Source organism: Castanea sativa, chromosome 3, assembly GCF_040712315.1.
Source record: "Castanea sativa cultivar Marrone di Chiusa Pesio chromosome 3, ASM4071231v1".
In the NCBI taxonomy this organism is placed as follows: Eukaryota; Viridiplantae; Streptophyta; class Magnoliopsida; order Fagales; family Fagaceae; genus Castanea; species Castanea sativa.
In genome coordinates, this window is record NC_134015.1 from 16,552,851 (window position 1) to 16,562,074 (window position 9,224).

At 35.3% G+C, this 9,224-nt stretch overlaps 1 non-coding gene and 1 pseudogene across 1 annotated transcript; both read left to right on the forward strand.

Moving 5' to 3' along the window:
• The first annotated feature begins 404 nt into the window (after nucleotides 1–404).
• Nucleotides 405–4,923, forward strand: LOC142628600 (receptor-like protein 6; annotated as a pseudogene).
• A 3,872-nt stretch (nucleotides 4,924–8,795) lies between these two features.
• LOC142630104 (U1 spliceosomal RNA) lies at nucleotides 8,796–8,957 on the forward strand. Its single transcript, XR_012843219.1, has one exon. It is a non-coding gene; the product is annotated as a U1 spliceosomal RNA (small nuclear RNA).
• The last annotated feature ends 267 nt before the right edge of the window (nucleotides 8,958–9,224 follow it).

A 9,224-nucleotide genomic window follows, 5' to 3' on the forward strand; every position in this document is an offset into this window, starting at 1 on the left:
CACCAAGCTCGAGTACCATAGAAATAAACATAAACATAAATATTTTTAATAATAGGTACTCGAGCGTGGTATACTCGAGTACTGTGTTGCATGGAACTCGAGTTTACCAAGCTCGAGTACTACAATATTTTTTTTAATTGCATAAATTCCAGCTTAGCAGTGCCACGGTGGCGGAACTGATGAGGAACTCAAGTTCCACAAAAGTGGTATTTCCCTATTTAGTTCCAAAACAGTGTTTTTTTGCTACCAATTTCTAAAAATTGTGGTATTTGGCCATTTTGGCCGTTATATAGGTATACTTTTTTGCGGGTATAAATATCCTCTTATTTCATCAGTTCTTTATCTGCTTGTACCACTTGCCACTCAATTTTCCATCAACTTCCTCAGCTGTTAAGATGTTCAGCATGGGGAAAATGACTCAATTTTCGCCATTCTTCCTTGCATCTCTTTTGTTCTTCATCTCTCACTCTCAAAGTACTTCTAATACATCCTCTCAACATCATGGCCTCCCTCTCAAGGTTTTCTTATCCAAAGATGAAGTCTTGGAAGGCAGATACAGATTGTTGTTCCAGGGATGGGGTCACTTGCGGTGCAGAAAGTGGTCAGGTGGTTGACTTGGACCTTAGCAACAGCTGGCTTAATGGGCCTCTCAAGTCTAACAACAGCTTCTTCAGCCTAAGTCACCTTCAAAAACTCAACCTTGCCTACAACAACTTCACTTTGTCTACAATCCAATCTGAGTTTGGCTAGCTTATAAGGTTGACTCATCTAAACCTCTCTTTTTCCTTCTTATTTGGCCAAATCCTGTTGGAAATTTCATGGATGTCTAATTTGGTTTCACTTGATCTCTCTGTCACTTGTGTTAACTACTTATTTAATAATGTTTTTCAGCATTTTAAAACTTTGAATCTCAAAAGATTAGATCTTGAAACACTTGTCCAGAACATAACAGATCTGAGAGAACTTCAATTAGCCTTTGTGAACATTTCATCATCAGTACCTCAATCCCTGGTAATTTTATCTTCTTTGACATCTCTTTCTCTTGCTAATTGCAGTTTGCATGGACAATTTCCCACAAATATTTTCCTGATGCCCAAGTTTTCAAAAATTGATCTATCATATAACCACTTTCTCACTAGTTTTCTATCAGAATTTCATTCTGGCAGTTCCTTGGAGCTATTGGATCTTTCCTCCATAAATTTTTCTGGGATATTGTCCAATTCAATTGACAACTTTGAGTCCCTGATTAAATTGGATCTATCTCAAACAAAGTTATCCTGGGAAATTCCTAATTCAATAGGCAACCTCAAGTCGTTGAATTTTTTGGATCTCAGTTCAAGTAACTTCTCAGGGGCTATCCCTTATTCGATTTGGAATCTAACCAGGGCCGGCCCTAGACATTTTGGGGCCTAAGGCGAGAACTAAAAATGGGCCATTTTTTATACCTATATATTAATTAAATTAATGTTTATTTAATATTTTTATATTATAATATATTTCATTTAAAATCTATTTTTCTTGCTTTTTGAGATGCAAATTGACTAATTAACAAAATCTATTTCATCTAAATTTTGTGTTATATTTTGTTTACTACTAATAACAAATTTATCCATTGATCCTTTTTGAGATTCAATTAGTTTAATTTGTTTTTTGTTTTTTGTTTTTTATAAGTTTTTCATATCTAGATGCATATTTTCTAGTAGACATTTCTAATCAAAAAATATATTTATAAAGACTAAAATAAAAAGTAACTTTCAAGTGTAGAGCAAATGAGAAATGGAATTTGATTTATATAGAAAGTATTGTTGTAGTTTCATTGAACAATAACAAGTTTTTAGCAATCTCAACCTGCATAAATAAAGACTTATTTAATATATTACCACTAACTAATATATATATAAACACAAGATTAAAATTTAAAAAAAAAAAGCACAAGCATAACAAAAATTTAAGCACAACTATAACACTAGGTTTATTAATTTATAATACCCACCCACAAAAAAACACAAAACAAATCCTATCTATAACCCAAAAAAAAGGGCTGAATCATTACAAATACGGCTGAATCATTGAAAAAAAAAGGGCTGAATCATTAAAAAAAAACAAAAAACTTGAAGGCCCAAAACTGTTACAAAACCAGGGCCCATTCTTAATCTTATTATAAGAATACAAGTCAAAGTGAAAGTGCCCAAACCGGACCCCAAATATTTATAATTTATACTTGAAGATGAAGTGAACGGTTGGTGAGTGGTGAGTAGTTGACTGATGAGGGAGGCGGAGAGCAGATTTAGAGAAAGAATGAGAGAGGCGTTCAGGCAGCGAGGCGGACTGATGAGGGAGGCGTCGAGGCGGTCCAGGCTTGCTGCCTTGCTTCAGTTGCTTGAGCGAGCAGATGAGAAGTGATTCAAGTGAACAGTGGAGTGGAGAGAATTAGAGAGACAGAGAGTAGAGAGAAAGGTAAAATTTTTAGGGTTTGAATTGCTTTATTTTTTTTGATTTGTGATTATTTTGTGGTTAATCTCTTAGATTAGATATGTAGTTTATCTGGATGATTTTTGATTTGTCCAGAGGATAATTTACCAAAGTTTTTGTTTTTTGGTTAAAAAGATGTACCAGATTTTTGTAATTTATCTGATACTATTTTTTTTTTAAATCTGATACTAAATTATTATTTTTTCCCTACTACCCCTTATTATTTTTTAAATTTGGGGGCCTCCCTTCCACTTGGGGGCCTCCCTTCCACTTGGGGGCCTTAGGCAATTGCCTAACTCGCCTAAGGGAAGGGCCGGCCCTGAATCTAACTCAGCTTTTTTTCTCTCTCTCACTCTCTCTCTCATCCAACAATTTTCATAGTCAACTTCTGTCTACATTAGGAAACCTTGCAAATCTCTCTTTTTTAGATCTTAGCAATAACCTTTTTCATGGGGAAATACCGTCTTCCCCAGGAAACCTTACACAACTAGAATTTTTATTCCTTTTTAATAACAGTTTCGATGGCAGGTTACCAGTTTCACTAACAAATCTCACTCAACTCTATACAATGGATATCTTTCAAAATCAGTTAATAGGTCCAATCCCGTGTGAAATAAGTAGACTTTCCCAATTAGCTGACATCTCCTTGGGTTCTAACTCACTCACTAGGACCATCCTATCACAATTGTTTACAATGACTTCATTGTTTACACTAGATCTTTCACAAAATCAATTGACCGGCACTCTCAAATTGCAAAATATCACTTCATCCCAATTGAACTACTTGGATTTGATGATAAACAAATTATATGGATCTATTCCAAGGACAATCACTAATTTCACGTATATACAATATTTATATCTTACTTCAATCAACCCTAATGATATGTTGGAGTTAAACCTGTTTTTTGAGCTCAGAAGTATTGAATCTCTCTTTCTTTCAGGTTACAATTTGTTTAAGGAAAGATCAATTCCACCCTCCCAAAATTCAGAGATTTGAGGTTGCATTCTTGCAAGTTACTTGCATTCCCAATTTTCCTAAAATCTCAAAATGAATTACAATATTTAGACCTTTCCAATAACAAAATTGAAGGCAAAGTACCTAAATGGTTCTAGAATGTTGGAAAGGAGAAATTGCAATCTTTGAATCTTTCTTTTAACCATTTTAGTGGTTTTGAACAACCTCTAAACATTCTTCCTTGGAAAATATGAGATATTTAGACTTGCATTCCAACATGTTGGATGGATTGCTTCCAACTCCTCCTTTGTCTACAAATTATTTTTTTGCCTCAAATAATAATCTAACTGGAAGAATCCCTTCGATGATTGCATGTTAAATGCTCTCCAAGTCCTTGATTTGTCTAACAACCAGTTGATTGGTCAAATTCCACATTGTTTAGCTAACTTCAGCAATTCCCTTTCAATATTGAATATGAGAAACAACAGCTTTCATCGAAAGTTGCTAGAAACTTTTACAAAGGGAAGCAATTTGAGGACGCTAGACTTGAGTCTCAACATAATCAATGGGAAGATTCCACGATCATTGGTAAATTGTGGAATGCTGGAGGTTTTAAATCTTGGAAATAACAACTTGAATGACATCTTCCCCTTTTGGTTGGAGTCTTTGCTAGAGTTGAAGATTCTTATCTTGCGAGCAAATGGATTCCATGGTCCTATATGGGGTCCTCATACCAATTTTGGCTTTTCCAAGTTGCATGTTATCGATCTCTCTTACAACAATTTCTCTAGTAGGTTACCATCAGAGTATTTCAACACTTGGAACACAATGCTAATGGCCCCTGGAAAAATTAATTCAAAACTAGAGTACATGGGAGACAACTCTGGTTATTATGAAGACTCAATAAGTGTGATGAATAAGGGAGTGGAAATGGAGCTAGTAAAGATCTTGACCATCTTCACAGCTATTGATTTCTCTAACAACAAATTTTATGGAGAAATTCCAAATAACATGGGAATCTCAAGGAATTGATTGTACTCAACTTATCAAGTAACAGTTTCACAAGCCCTATCTCATCATCCTTTGGGAACCTAATCGAGCTCCAATCATTTGATCTCTCCCAAAATAAGTTCCAAGGGGAGATCCCTCAGCAACTAACAAGTCTCACATTTCTTGCATATTTAAACTTATCTCAGAACCAACTTATAGGTCCAATTCCCCAAGATAGACAATTTGGGACATTTCAAAATTCCTCATTTGAGGGGAACTCGGGATTGTGTGGCTTTCCATTGTCCAAGAAATGTGAAAATATTGAGACACCAACTTTTGAGCTCAATCAAGAATCATCATATGGAGAAGGATTTAGTTGGAAAGTGGTAATGATGGGATATGCTAGTGGACTGGTGATTGGATTGGTTATTGGACATGTCATCATCTCAAGGAGGTCAAATAATTGGTTTACAAGAACTCTTGGAGTGAACCTACACATGTGAAGATGATTGTAGTAGACTAGTAAAACCACTTTTAAAAAAAAAAAAAATTATTTATTATAGTAATTGTAATAATTGTATACAAGTGCTCAATAAAATAAACTTGGTTTAGCCAAAAACCTTGTAGTTTAGTGGTATTGTATGTTTATTCCAATAATAAGAACTTGATTTCAAATCGCACACACTTAAACTTGGTTCAATGTATCAAAATAATAAAATAATTAAGGTAAGCTTCTTTTTCTATATCTTGTTGTAGTTTATAACACAATATTTTGTTCCAAAAAGGCCAAATTAACTCTTCAACAATTTAGCTCTGATTCAAAGAAAATTTTCTTCTTCATAAGAAGTACTTAGGAAATTTTCTTTTCCCGTTAGAAGTAAACAACAAAGTTGTATCTTAAATATACCTTAGGCATGTATATCATAGCAATTAAAAAAAAAAAGGACAATCTCTTTTCTGAGAACTTTTTAATGAGTCTACATTGGTTAAAATGAATATGAGGAAACTAGTGTCTCTGGAGTGTGTAGATTCTTAACTTGGAGTGTGTCGAATATTCTCAAAATTTCCCACAAATGATTCTTAACTTCACTCTATAGCTAACCCGGCCTGGCAAAAAATTTCATTTACTGTCTCTAGGCTTCAAAGTAATGGTGACATGTGGGCAACCCTTTGCAATTATTCATATATACCCAAGCAGAGCTCATATCATGCGCCACGATATATGTATGAAGTGTAACTATATAAGCAGCAATTCATGATAGTTGTCGCGTTGTTGTTACAAATGGGCTGGTGGGTCAATCAATCCATGGTAGCTGTCACAATTGCACTGGTTTTGTTGCCGTGACACATGGTGAGACTCAAAATTGCACTTCACAGGCAGTTCAATTCACACTAGACAAAGTAGGAGGATGAAAATTTATAGGGGAAGAACTTACCAAGAAAATTGAGTAGGGTCACATTATTACTTGGTTTGTATCTGATAATGCTCTCTCTCTCTCTCTCTTCCAAATTTGAAATATTTCTAACAGCAACGGCTAAGGGCATTCTCATCAAAGGTGCTAAAAATGCTAAATGCTATTTTTTAACATTTTTAGCACCTCAAATGATAAAAACACCTCTACATTAAATATGCTAAATCTTAATTTTTTTAAGATTCAGCTACAGTACAATCTCATCTTTGAGACCATACTGTAGCTAGATTGTAAAAGAAAAATTATTTTTTATTCACCTCAACGGCTCTCTCTCTTCTATCTTTCTCTTTCCTCTCTCCCTTCTTTCTTCTCTCTTCTCTCTTTGTGGTTTGCCGATGATTGTGCTCCGCTGATGATTGTGCTATGGCGATTGTGGGCTGCCGATGGCTGTGGTTCGGTGGTGGCGATGAAGGTTTCTTCTTTTATTTTTTTTTCTGCATGGTTTTTCTTGGGTCCGATGGCTGCGTGGGTTCGATGGCTGTGGTTCTTCTTTTTCTACGTGGTTTTGATGACTGTGGTTCTTCTTTTTCTTTGGTTCGACGTGATGGGTCTGCTGGTGGGTGGTTGTTTTCTGATTTGGTGATTTGGTGGCTGGGTTTTGTTTTGTGATTGGTGATTTGTAATGGATGGGTTTTGATGGTTGTTTTGTAATTGGTGATTTGTGGTGGCTAGGTTTTGGTAATTGTTTTGTGATTGGTCGTTTGATGGCTGGGTTTTGTGATTTGGTGGTTGTTTTGTAGTGGTGGTGGCTAGTGGTGGGTTGATTTTGGGTTGGGGTTTATGGTGGTGGCAGGTGGGTGGGTGATGGTGGTTGGTGGTGATTGTGGGTTTGTTGGGTGTATAGTGGTTTGTTTTTGTTTGTGATTTTGGTGGTTTAGAGTTGGGTGGGGGTGGTGGTGGTGGTGGCTATGACTGTGGGTGGTGGTGGTTGTGGTTGTGGCTGTGGTTGTGGTTGTGATTGTGGGTTGTGGGTAGTGGAAGAGATGAGATTGAGAATAAAAAATAATTAAAAAAATAATATGTTAATGAAGTGGTAAAAAATATAAAACCTTTGATATTTGGTGTATTGTAAAATGAGTTGTTAAAATAGATAAAGTAGGTTGTTGAGATGCTAAATGCTAAATTTTTTGAGATTTTTGATGGGAATGCTCTAAGGAGAACAACAAAACTACCGATGAATTGAGCTAGATGGTACCTTCCTATACCTAAAAGCATGGACAGAAGGGAAAGGGTGGAATATTTATATAGTAAATTTCTAACCTAGTTTTTTAAAAAAGAAGAAGAAGAAGAAGAAGCTCATGCTTCTGCCATCGTGTACACAAGCCACGCCGTTGGCACTATTGAGTTACTTTTCAATGCTACCAACAACACTTTTAGTGCAACACTTTTAGGCACTAAGGGCATGTTAGGTATGCAAGCTCAAACAACAATTTTTAGTATTTAAACATTGTAAATTCTAGGTCTAAAAAGAAAACTATGTTTGGTAAAAGTTTTTTATCAAGAGTGTTTGAGTTACAGTTCTCAATTTTGGGTTCGAAAACTCACCATACCAATTTTTAGTTTTCAAGTAACATTGTTGAATGATATTTTTATAAATAAGTTGAAAATTGTAAGACTCATTGGCAAGACTAAACTCTTTGTTTTTTTTTCCCCCTACAAGCCCACCACTTTATACTTCTCTCTCCTTAAATAAAATAACATTCTTTTCATTACTTAAAAAAAAAAAAAAACATACACATACCAAATATATAATTATGTTTTTTTTTCATATTTTAAAATTTGCTATTTGAAACTTTGTATCAAATGCATTTTTTGTATTATGAGTACTTTAAACATGTATATTCACAACACTTTTTAAATTACAGTTTTCACATCATTTTGAATTGCAATGCTTTAGCACCACTAACAAGTGTGCCCAAAGTAAATACGCTGCTTGGGTCAACACCCAGACTTCGGATATTTTTACTTTTTGCGAGCAGCAAGCAAACTAATGTGTGAATTACCCAAATTGGAACCGGAATCCACACGTGAATGTAACAGCTATCCGGCATCGATCCACATCAAGGACCTTTGTAAAAATGATCCACCACATGCCGGCTGTCTATTTGGTTCAAGCCAAACAGCTCAATAATCAACAAATAATTGCCAATGAAATATTCATTATAGTTTTTTTTTTGAGATTATAGACTGCGTGATAAAATGTTTGAGCTTGAACCATTATTTGTTCACATTTTCTAAATTTGTTGTCTTTGGAAAGTTTTGCTCTTTGAACCCTTTTTGTCTACTAAAATTCTTTCATATATAAGTTATATGGTTGTGTCATAATATTTCTGATCTTATGCTGCTGCCAAGAAATTCAAGAAAATTTTTTCTTTCAAGTAATAACACACAAAGTGATGGAAATGGCTTTGTTAGAAGGTATACAAATTTATTTTATTTTATATGGTAGCTTCTTGATGAAAACGGTGAAGAAGAAACTTTGGTGATCAATAGCAAAGTATAGTTGTTTTCTCATTTTCTTTCACTATTGATGGATTTTTTCAGCTGAATTAACATTGTTTTGTGGGCGAAATTGGGTTTATTCAATATGAATAGTAAGGACACTGAGGAATGAAAGACATCCAAGGGAATTGGTCTGATTTTATCTCACGTATTATCTATTTGATTTCCTTGAATAAGCGGCAAATTTGGATGTCAATGTGATAGGTAGTGGTTCAGCGCAGTGAACCGAAGGCTTGAAAGAATAGCATATGGGCATGGAACAGAGGCAGTATATGCATGGTTTATCAGCCTATTTTAATTTGTACCCTTGCGATTTGCTTTAAAGTCCCATATTGAATATTTAGGAAGGAAGAGAGAGACGCAAGGAGATATAAATAGGAAGCACTGACCAACTTTACAGCATACTTACCTGGACGGAGTAAATGGACGATCAAGAAGGTCCATGGCCTAGGTTGGTGACCTACATTGCACTTTAGGAGGGGTGTTAGCCTAAGGTCTCCCCAAGTGGGAGAGCCTACGTCACTATTTGTTGCCTTGGGGGCCTGCGTTCGCGCGGTCCCTGCCTAGTTCAGTTGAAATATCTTCAATGTGTTTAGTTCAATAAGTCGGCGTTCTAGGCCTAAAAGTCTGGATTAATGTTGGTATTATTTCAGCGTTCCATACGAGTTTGGGGTTGTGGCGAAAGGATTGTTAGTCTTGAGTGGGTGGCAAAAGGATTGTTTTTGGAGAAATAGTGATTCACCCATTACGCGGTATTTAGGAAAAAAGTAATATAAAAAAAGTTGTATTTTGACATTTTAACTCAGTAGGCTTATGATTTAAAATTTCAG